Source organism: Cynoglossus semilaevis, chromosome 7 (genome assembly GCF_000523025.1).
Source record: "Cynoglossus semilaevis isolate Cse_v1.0 chromosome 7, Cse_v1.0, whole genome shotgun sequence".
Taxonomy (NCBI): Eukaryota; Metazoa; Chordata; class Actinopteri; order Pleuronectiformes; family Cynoglossidae; genus Cynoglossus; species Cynoglossus semilaevis.
This window is the reverse complement of record NC_024313.1, coordinates 5536399-5547909: the sequence shown is the minus strand read 5'-3', so window position 1 is coordinate 5547909 and position 11511 is coordinate 5536399. Positions and strand designations below refer to the sequence as shown.

Sequence of the window (11511 nt, the reverse complement as noted above, 5' to 3'; positions counted from 1 at the left end):
TCAGAGAAAAGAAATCATTTGATGGGGGAACGCTCTCTGGTTATTTTGCATCATAAAAAGTCCAGCAGTAATCGTTTATTAAAAAATATCCCACTTTGACTTTGATGTTGGTGACCTACAGTAAAGGTGCTGAAAAATCAGCTTAGAGCAACATGTGGCTCGAGGGCTTCTCAGGTCCTTGGATAGACCTGAGATGGGTCCCACAACTTCTGTATATTTTTATTTATTTTTTGTTTGTGTTTTATGACTGTGATTAATGGATGGAAAGAGAATTTAAAATACAGTTTTGGCCTTTTTTCTCTAGTATGACTTGTTTCTCCTGTTTCTCCTGAATATAAAAAATATAGCATCAAAAATGGTTATCGAAAAAGACGAGATTTAGACGATAGAGACATCTGTCTGTCTGTCTCTCGGTCTGTCTGTCTGTCTGTCTATCTATCTATCTATCTATCTATCTATGTATCTATCTATCTATCTATCTATCTATCTATCTATCTATCTTGTCTGTCTGTCTGTCTGTCTGTCTGTCTGTCTGTCTGTCTGTCTGTCTGTCTGTCTGTCTGTCTGTCTGTCTGTCTGTCTGTCTCCCGGTCTGTCTGTCTGTCTGTCTGTCTTTCTTATACCTAAAAACTGTGTTAAACAAATAGAATTGAGTTTGTCAGCAAAAACAAGGAATGTCAATTCTGTGGCCTTTAGCTCGATAAATAAAGGTTGAGGTTACCAAATTACCAAATTACAGATCTCAGTTTTATTGCCCTTTTGAAAAGCGTGCCAACTTTGCTGGATATGAGGTTTGTAATTACAGGGGCCAATGAAAACAATAAGAGGCAGCGGTGGTTGGTAATAAAAGGCCTGCAGTGATGGTGTTTTTGCAGAACCGTCTTCTCCCCGTGTCCTTTAAAGCGGCGGGTGTTTTTATTTAAAGAAGACATCATGTCCTCAATCATGTTTGATATTCAACACTTTGTTTCTTGGTACCACATCGGACTGTTAATGCAGCAGCGTTCATGTCTCTGGTCCAGGAACCTGAGGCTGGCGTCCAGTGTTGTGGCCAGTTGTAGTAATCATATCTGCCACAGCTGCCTCTTCATCAGAGATTGTGAGGACAAATTCCTGGAAGAGAACACACCACAGTAACTGCTGCTGCTGAGTGACGCTTCTGTAGCCAGTGCTTTAAAGGACAGCTATTCGTAGACTGATTTTTTTTTTTTTTGGAGTAGATAAAATCATGTCCCAGGAAACAACTTTTGACACCAGAGGGAAAACACTAGAAGATCAGAAAAAATGAATGACCTACACTCATTTGCTACATTTGAATGGAAGTTGATATATTAGTAGGATGTAATAAAAGAGATGGACAAGATATGCTAAAGAAGCCTAACGGCTTTTAGCGATGACCTCACGTCGTCTCGTTTCATATCGTCCGTGTTTCCCTGCACGTCTGTGTCAGATCCTTTACAGCAATTAGCCTTGAACTCGGGAAGATGATCCGCTCTGGTTTCCCATCGCTGCCTCCCTCCTCATCTTGGAGCACTTTGAATCTTTCCCCCTGCGTCCTAATTAAGACCTTAATGCTACCTCCCCGGGGGGTCGGGGCGGGGGGCATGGATGCCCCCGCTCCCACCCTCCACATTCCCCCCTGCAGCCATCAAAACTGTTATGATAATAGGCAGCTTTGCACAGGTGCAAATGGCTAACATTTAGTCTACATTTGCTTCTTAATCACGTGTGTGCTGCCACGTCGTTTTAAAGTGACATTTGTTGGAGAAAATGACAGTCATCTCCCAGTTTCACGTCATTGACAGCTGTGTGTGGACCGTGTCCCCGCGGCAGTTTGAACCTTTCAGAATAAAACGATGTCAATAAAAGAGGTGCAGCTATTTGTGTAGCAACTGAGCCGAAGTAATTGCCCCAAAGGAATAGAAACTGACCGCATGGATGTGAAACTACTGACATAAATATAAAAATATATAATATAATTAAATGCCAACATTCAGCTCAAAGTGCACAAACAGTTTGGCAAAAACGATCCTAAAAATTCTAAATTTTGAGTTTCGCTCAAAGTGCACAAACAGATCCTAAAAATTCTAAATTTTGAGTTTATAAAAATTAGCCTTTTAGGATCTGGAACTGTACAGGAAAAGGATAACAATCGGCTAGCAGAATGCTAAACGTTAGCTCAAAAATGGGCAAACAGCAACAAAACCTATGACCTAAATCAGCAATCCCCAACGTTTTTTCTACGAAGCAGTAACACCGGTACCCAATGACCTATGGACCAGCACTGGTCCCCGCACCAGAGGTTGGAGACCCCTGACCTAAATAACAAAGGGTAGTCAGTAATAATTAATATTAAACCAGTCTAAATGTCTAAATACAGCCTTAATCAAATGGTCGCCTTCAGTCAGCGTAAAGCAGCTGAAATGGTAAAATGATACAACAAAGATTGAACTAAAAGATCGCTAAAAACAGCTTAGGGTTAAACTTAACTTCAGGAAAACTAAATTAAACATTTTTTTTTCTTAATGGCTACAAATAGTGAAATAGATTTAGAGTTAGGCCAGGACATTGAAACGCTCAGACTTTGCTGCCAGAAGAAGCTGAGCCGTTTGTCACTTGTCGTCGTCATCATTGTCAACACTGACAGTAATTTACTGAAACCTAAAAAGTGAGAGTATAAATCCTGCTTCTTACTCCGTTAAACCTCCTCTTGACCTTCCTGCTATTGAGCTGGACCGGAGCCACCGAGAGTGTGTAACCCATCCAGGGCAATTACACAGGTCTGGGATTGAAAGAGAGCTGTCATTAGCATGTGATTTCACATACCAGCCTGCAGAGTTTGGCTGCAGGCCAGGCTGGCAAATGGGAGCGGCTCAGCGAGGAGAGTCTGGGGGCCGGGCCAGGGGCCGAGCCGGGCCAGGGGCCGTGGGGGATAATTAGACAGTTTTATCCCAGCTTGTTGATATAAATGTGGCCGGCTGAGCCCCCTACACCCTCGCTCGGTGGTAATGATCATGTCCAACAGGTGGCAGGCAAACAGACGGGGGTCTGGAAGACGATACCCCGCTTCCTGGCCGCGGCTCCTTTTTTTGTTATGTTTTGTTTCCCGGTCCAATCGGAGCCTCGTCGCGCTCCATTGTGGTTGCGTTCAGGGTTGTTGATACGGGGGAGGCCAGGATATTTGTCACCATCTCATCACATTCTAGCTAATCTCAAGCTCCCGCGGGAACCTGGTTCTGAGAGTGGTCTTCACGGAGGGTAAAAGGAAATGCATCGAAGGGTTTTATTCAAGTGGTTTCTGGAGTCGGTGTAGAAGAAAGTTGTGGCTCCTCTTGAACCAAGCTGCTTTTTGTGAAATTCACATAGTTTTCTCTGCTCCTCTATTAAAATAATTTACAGAGTTTTTTTTTTTTACCATGTAAAGTATTGTATTTCAAAAGTCTTCAACTTGGATGATCCTTAAACACTCTGTTTAAGGATCATAAATCACATTAGTGACCACTAAACCAAAGCCAACACATTTAAACATTAGCCAAGAGTTAGCCGCTAATAAAATATAATAGTTAAAACCGATCCCCAAAAAGAAAAATAAATCAATTCAAAATATTTTTTAAAAAATCCAAAATGCTAAATTGGTATAAAAATTCAACAAAAATGACTTTTTTGAATGACTTCAATTTCCTTCCACTGCTTGAAATGATTTTTTTTGTTTAACTCTGGTTGTAACATTATAGAACATTTAATTAAAGTTCCTCAGGACATTTAGTTCACATTATAAAATAACAACTTCAAGAAGGTAAAACAGATTCGATTTCCTTCCATTGCTTTAAATGATTTTTTTTGTTTTACTGGTCGTAACATCATAGAACATTTAATTAAAGTTCCTCAGGAAATATTTGATCCAAATTCTTCCTAAAATAATAATCTTCCCAGGGAAGAAGAAAGCTCCTCGTAAACGTAGTTAATTTCCTGCACTGCTCCCATTTAGCCTTTATTTAAAATCCTCTTAATGCATTGTGGAGTTCCAGACCCTGGATTGAGTCATCGCTGACATCAGGGCCTCAGCTCTGGACGTCCCAATCTCCTGTATCCTGTGGAGGGGGGGGTGGTGGGGTGGGGTTGTGCAGTTGAGGTATGCATGTGAAGAGGCATCGGAGACCACTCAACTCCAGGCTCCTGATTCACTGTCATGTAATGGATCATTTGGGGCAAAAAGAAGCAGCAAAAAAAAAAAAAAAATGAAGCGCAGATTGGGATTTACTGCCGTCCCAGAAATGTGCAGAACAGATCTGGGCTCATCCACCAAGATCATTTCACATCGGACAAATGCCTTTTTAATTTAGACGAGCTGCCAAGCAGAGAAGTGCTGTTATCTACTGTATGTAGTTCTGTGATTTGTAGCCGCTCCGTCTCCGTGACCGACCGTGGAACGTGCTGTAACACATGCAGGAGCGCCGCTCAGACCTGCGGTCGCACAAGTCCAGCTGATTGTGGAGGCAGAGCTCCAGATTTAGGATTTCCGTCCTTTCTGGCCAATGTTGGCTTTTTTACCTATAGCAATTTGTTTTTAAAGCTTCCCCCAAACCTTAACTCTAATCTTACTCTCATCGGAGGCTTAGAGCTGAGCCCTGGCTTTAAATAGAGTTGAAAAAACAAGTTTTATGATCCCAAATTTGAAGAGATAGAGCTTGTTTTCTCCTTCTATGTGGTTTGGCTCTGAGAAATGTAAACCCATTTAGGGTGTTTTGTGGAGCACTTGATTTTTTTTTTTTTTTTGGAGTGGTCAGATGTGACGTCCTCACATTTCGGCCAAGTCTGGGTGCTGGTGGTTCAAAGTAAGGGATGAGTAAAACTGAATGGACAGAGACGTGACGCTATTTCTTGTAAAATTACAAATTTATTACAAACTCAACTTGAGACTCTTACTCTACACTTTCGACTTTGAAACTTTATTCTCAGAACTGTACGACTTGTTTGCTAATACTATAGTTTTCCTTTTTAGTTGTTTAATTTTAATTATTATGTGCTAATAGAAAACTAAGTGCTAAAATTCTGCCAAAGTTACCTATAAATTACATCAAAACTAACCAAAAGACAGTTTTCTTTAGCTTTAGCTTTTCTAAGAAAAAATAGCTTTAAAAAAAAAGCGAATATTTTCCAAATGTTAGACCAGTGTCTGTCCAGTGGTGGGGACGTCCACTCACATTAGCTCCATAATCCAACACTATATTTACGTGATGGCCGACCACAGCTGACAGAAGGTCATCAGCCTCTCATTTATAGTCAGCGCTCACACCTGTATTTTTAGCTTCACGCGGCCAACACCAGCACACGTCCACCGCTGCCTCCTCCCTTTCTCCAGAGGAGTGTCTCTCCCTTCTGACTCCCTGAAATCATCTGGGCTCATTCTGTCAGCGGTGGCGCTGGTTCACCAGCTGCAGGTCACGGCGGCTGTTGTGGGTCTGCTGAGAAGCTCCATTTCACTGCACATGGAGCGTCATGTCTTGTATTTGTGTTTGAATGAACTTCAGTACAAAACGTCTGGAATCACACTCTGATATGGACAAAGATTAGCAGTGAGCAGGCGTTAGCTCCATCATTACTTTAACCAGTTTCAATGTCTGGCACGGGGACCAGTTCTGGGACTTGTGACCTGTTACTTATTTACCAGTTACAGTCTAGTAGTTTATTTTTGTATTATATTAATTATATTTCTATTTATTTTGACTTTCATTTTCTTTGTGTTTTTTTTTTTAGCTTATTTTTTATGGCTAACGTTTTGGATGATATAGTTTGGCATATATGTTTAGCTACATTGTGGATGCTTTGGTTTCTCTGTGAAGTTTCAGGTGTCTGTAAGCTAACTTTTACCTTCAGCTATTTTATCAACCTTCGTTGTAGATATTTTTGCTTTTTGTTTTGCTGAAAACCGCAGCAAAATAATCCCCTCCTATTTTAGCAACTAGTATGTGTGAGATAACCTTTAGTTGCTCCTCTGAGCACTGCAGATTCAAACCTGCAGCTGTAGCCCGACTACAGCGTATGATTCCTTATGCATCCTTATTTTTTATATTTATTTCCGTTTTTATGAACCTATTGAGTGCTCACTTGTCCATCTGTTTTTTTCCTGGTTCTTGACTGATGGATTATCTGTGACTCAGATGTAAAAAGATATTATTCCCATCAGGATGACAAAGTCAGTCTATATTTGTCTCTTTGTCTTTTGAGTCTAAATCCGGGCCAGAAGTCCTGACGTTCCCGGCCCCTGAAAATTCTCACCCTATCATTGTCTGAAGACATGTTTATTTTTAGAACATGTGCAGGTTCATCAGCAGTGAATTCTCTTTAAAAATTCACAGAAATGCCTAAAGGTTATTAGATAACATTAGAAAAGGAGCTACATTTTAGCCTAAAGCCATGAATAAGTGAAAATATTATATAATTTTATATTAGAATTAACAACAGGTCTGAAGGCCCTTAAAATACAAACAAAAGCAAGTCTAAAAATGACTGCCCTGAAAATATCTTAACATTTTTAGTTTAGTTATTTTAGTTCGGTCCAATGTTCATAAAAGTGAGGCAATAAAAAGCTAAATGTTAATGTTAAGAAGAAAAAAAGAAGGAAAAATTCTTCACCTAAAATAAATAGCTAAATTGTAACAGATGTAAAAAAAAAAAATAAGAAAATCATGACTAATAAAAAATGAATACCAAAACTTTAAAAGGTTAATAAACTCAGAAATAACTGAAGAAAAGATTAAAAGCAAAGCTACCAAACAAAAGTACTAAACCTATCAATAACACTGAGTATAAACAGAAATAAACAGAAATAGAAACTAGCCAAAGGTTAGCCAAAGAAGCTACATTTTGCCAAATTTTTGTTTGCAAGCAAAAATACCTTGCATCACCAAGGCTTAAACAGGGATTATATTCCAAAAGAAAAGTGAAGATAAGCATCAGAAAAAGCTAAGAGTTAGGCAGCAGAAAATAGGCCTGAATTTTATTTTCTAAAACGATCTAAATGTTAGCCCAGGAATAGCTAACAGTCAGCTGTTGCCATCCTGTTCAGCTGTGAACTGCCCTCCACTCACGTGCGTCTGACTGTAGAGGCAGCAGGTTAACGTGTCTGGCACAGGAGCAGGTCCTTGAGGAGCTGCTCTATTATTACAGCCATTATTATTATTATACTTCATCATCGTCCAAAGGCCAAACTGGGGATGTTGTTTCATCCACTCAGGCAGCCAGAATCAGGTAAACAAAGACAGGAAGATAAAATAATACATCCATCACATTCTGAGACGCCGGGGGCCAAGTTCATGTCAAATCCATAACAAGCAGAGTATCCTCGACCCAGCTCATTTCCCCCCCACACACGTCACACGCTGCTGGAAATGTGCGTAGAGGATGTATTGATCTTTCTGCTGCTTCCTTTCTCACAAGCTCACAAACAGAGCCGCCGTATCACAGGCAGCGCCGCAAAACAAGCTCCCCCGCCTCCCAGCCCCATAAAACAAAATAATAAACTCGCCGCCTGCCAAAATAATCCCAGCACATAATAGCCTGCGGGTGTATGTGTACTGTGTACTGTGTACTGTGTACTGTGTACTGCATGTATGTGCGGTACGTGTGTGAGAGGTGTGACAGGCCACTAGAGCCGACTTTGACTCTTTGTTTACTTCAGTCCAGAACAACAACAACGATGGTACAGATAAAGTTAAATTCAGAAACAAAAATCTAAATTCAAACTCTTTTATTTTCTTCCTGCATGACAACAAACCAGTTCTGTCCAAACTGTTCTGTGGGCCGATGATGGTGGTGGTTCCTGAAATTTTTCTGTACGAACTCCATTTTTGTAATTATGACTAAAAAAACTAGGGGGTGCCAAAGTACACGATTTACAGATAAACAAACAGAATAGGTTAAAAAAATCTACTTTATTACGAGAACTATGATTTTTCTTTTTAAAAAAACAACACAAATCATGGAAATTTCCATTGTGAAAATATAGGATTTTTTTATATAGAATTTTAAAAATGCTCCCTTCAGTCCCCAAATTTGTCATTTCTGAAATAACTCTTGGAATCTTACAACATAAAAAATATAAAACGACAATTTTAAAAAAAAGGTCAAATTTCTAACCTTGAAATTGAAGTTATAGTTCATTTAAAAAATGTCATTTATTTTTTTGTCTGTGACCCAACAAATGAAACCAATGACCTACTCCTAGGTGGAACCCACCCATTGAGAAACACTGGTTTATGATCCTTAACGTTACTGCCCCCCCCTCAAAAAAAAAAAAAAATATAGCATTTCTTAGAAGACAAGTCTGGAATAAGCTGTTGACTCTGGTAAATGTTCTTAAATTAGATCTTGGAGTAAATATCCTGTTATGATCACGGACTGACGGTCAGAGTCAGATCAGAGTTGATAAAATCACAGGTAAACCTATTGTAAAAATATGATTTATGTGGTTTATAGGCTGTAAATAAATGTGTGTGTGTGTGTGTGTGAGCGTTGACCCTGCCGTCCTCCTGCTCCATCATCACGTATTTAGTTTTTCCTGGAATCAGTCAAACTTCCTCTGCTGATTATGATTGTCCGTAGGAAGACGGCCTGTTGTTTACTGCTCCTGATTATTACCGTGTTTGTCCAGCCCTCCAGCTGCTGAGATCGCTATCGCTGTGTTATTACCCCGCTGCACCATCATCAACATGGAGACATGGGAAGTGGACGCAGCAGCAGAGGGGACAAAGTCACTGTAAGTCATTTCTCAAACACAGTAGGGGGTGGGAGTGGGGGGGTGGAGGGGGGACAGGAGCTTTGTTTCAGGAGAAAACATTAAGTTGACTGTGCTGTGGTGGAGAGAGAGATCATCTCTACTGCCACCTGTGGCCTCTGGGCGTCACTGTCACCATCATCATCCTCATAAACAATGATGCCGGAAGAGCCAGAATATCATAAATAAGTCCACCACTGAAACAATAAATACGGTGAGAAAACCTGACTCCTAGCGGCTGGAAACCGACACTGCGTTTGGATTTCAGGTCAGTCGTGTTGGTCTGAAGACACACAGTTACATTAGACGGCATTAATAATTTACTGGCCAACTTTTACCGATGCTGATGGCAAACATAGAGCTGTTTTTTCTTTAATTATATTTTCACAGTTGACCTATGACCCAAACATTTTCTCTTTTTCTGAAGTTTTGTAAACGGTCCATTTTTTTCCATCTCTTCTGTCCAACAGTACTGACTTCAGATATTTCTAGTTGAGTAGTTGAGTCTGTGAAGGTGACAGACTCAGGCCCGTTTCCCACTGAATGTTTAAGTGTGTAATGTTTACGTGTACACACTCTGCTGAATTGGATGCACCGTGACTCGTGCAGCAGCAGAGGGCAGTGGTGAAAAGAGAGGCCGAGTAAAAGTGTTTTTCTGACTCTTTGTGTCCATCCAACTGTTTTTACCTAAACTGTACCTGCGACACCTGAATGCATCACCGGCTTTTGCATATTTTATGTATGTTCAATTAGCGCGCAATGTGTAATTCTCAGCACCTGGACACTAGAATATTCTAGAATATAAATGTCAACGTGACAAAAGTCTACAAACAGAATCCCTTAGTTTCAGTTTTTACTCCATAAAACCTTTTTATGCAGATGTGAATGTGACTTTTCGCCAACAGCATCAGTGTGACAGTTTAACAGCCCCCAGTTTCTCAGCTCTGACTCAACCTTTCCACCTCTGTGCGCCGAGCTCGTCCAAATGTAGTGCAGCAGCCGTCAGAGAGCCAGGCCCCGGCTCTGCAGAAGCTGGAGGCAGCTGTGTGTGGCCCTCTGTCTGTGCCGGGGTCAGTTACCCTGCCACATGGGGCAGAGAGGCAGGCAGAGGAGTGTGGGAGAAGAGGGCAGCTAGTTCTGGTGTGACATTTCTGAGTTATGTTCAAGCTAACGAAAAAAGCTAACAATTAACTGAAGAAATTAATGTAAATAAATAGCAGTGAAAGTCTTTAGTACAATTAGCAAAATAGAGCGAAAAAGCTAAAAGTTAACCATGAAAAGTATTTTTTTTATAAATATTTTATTATAAAGTTTAGTGAAAATAGTTTTTGGAAGTTAGCCTAAATGTTAACAAAGATTATTGTTACTCCAAAAACAACAAAGATTGCATAAAATTTTCAAAAAAATCTCAAATTTGCAAAAAAAATTGCATAAGGTCTCTAAACAAGCTGAAAGAAAAAAAGTAGAGAAGTAAACAGTTAATAACTGTAACTAAAAGTTATATTTAAGAATTGGTTACAAAAGCTAAATATCACCTAATGTATTTTTCAAAGTTGAAACTCGGCCTATGGCCTTGCTGTTGCATTGTGGGTAATGAAGGCAAGAGATTAAAGTAAAGATAGTTTCATGATTTTTTTTAACATCTTTAACAACTGATATTTCAAGTTTCAAGTTTGAATCATTGGTGTGAAAGATCCTTCAGATCTGACACATTATTGTTGTATTTTTTCCACTGTCGAACTCTGGAATTTGTGTCTCAAATTTTTATCATTCTTACTATTAGAAACACACATTTACGTCCTGCCGGTGGTCGTTGGAGGGCAGATCAGTCCTGTGGTTAACGCCCAGCTTTAAGAACCTGTTTATTTGAACTGTCTTACGTCAGGCCTTGAATCAGTCACAACTATTTCCAAACCAGTCCAGGCCTCAGTCTGTGCTGCAGCAGAGACTGGTCTGCTGTTTCTAATGGGCTGTAATACAAGAAACAAACAGGACTTGTGAAGTAGGGGTGACCACCACTAGGACACACACACACACACACACTCCCCTCAGTGGTCCAGCTACAGCCAGGCGGGGGCATTAGCAGCGTGGAGAGCTGTGTATCACATGCTGCGACATGGAAATTCCTCTGTAACGTCGAGGCGGCCGGGATCGTACGATTACTTCATTCACTCTGTTCAGTGAATGTTACAGTGGAGGCAGATACAGTGTGTGTGTGTGTGTGTGTGTGTGTTCCTGGTGTACAGTAGCTATAGTTGTGGGGGCAAAATACTTCTACAGCGTATTATACAGCAGTGATTCTCATTTATTTTTTTTGTCCAGCGCCCCCCTGGGGACAGAAATGTTTTCACACCCCTGGACCCACCCCCCCCCCCCCAGCAAATTGAAATACTTTTGAGAACCTGATAACATGTATATTCTTATCTGTACAAACCACTGTATGAGGTGCTGCCACCTAGTGACAGGAGGCTTGTTATCATTCAAGTAGCCCCCCCGACACCTCGCTGCACCCCCCACCCCACAATTTGAGGAGTACTGTTCAAGAGTAATACTTAAGATCTGTGTGTGTGAAAGTCAGTGTGTGTGTATGTGTGTGTGTGTGTGTGGGGTGGGGGGGTAGACCGCTCTGACTGTATATTAGCCTGTAATGGCATGCATGTGTGCCTGCCTGTGCGTGTGTTACGGCTTGATGAGTGTACAAATGGGGCCTCAGCATCAACAGGCCGGAGGGGGCG

The 11511-nt window shown here is 40.8% G+C and overlaps 1 protein-coding gene across 3 annotated transcripts in view; it reads left to right on the top strand.

Moving 5' to 3' along the window:
• The window catches only part of LOC103380880 (uncharacterized), a 101644-nt gene that overhangs the window by 45940 nt on the left and 44193 nt on the right, over positions 1-11511 (top strand). The window contains exon 4 of one of the 3 annotated variants that reach the window (XR_521726.3): positions 8654-8758. The exons of the other annotated variants lie outside the window; for them this stretch is intronic. The gene's annotated coding sequence lies outside the window, so the exon portion shown is untranslated. The remainder of the gene's footprint in view (positions 1-8653; positions 8759-11511) is intronic. 3 annotated transcript variants of the gene reach the window in all.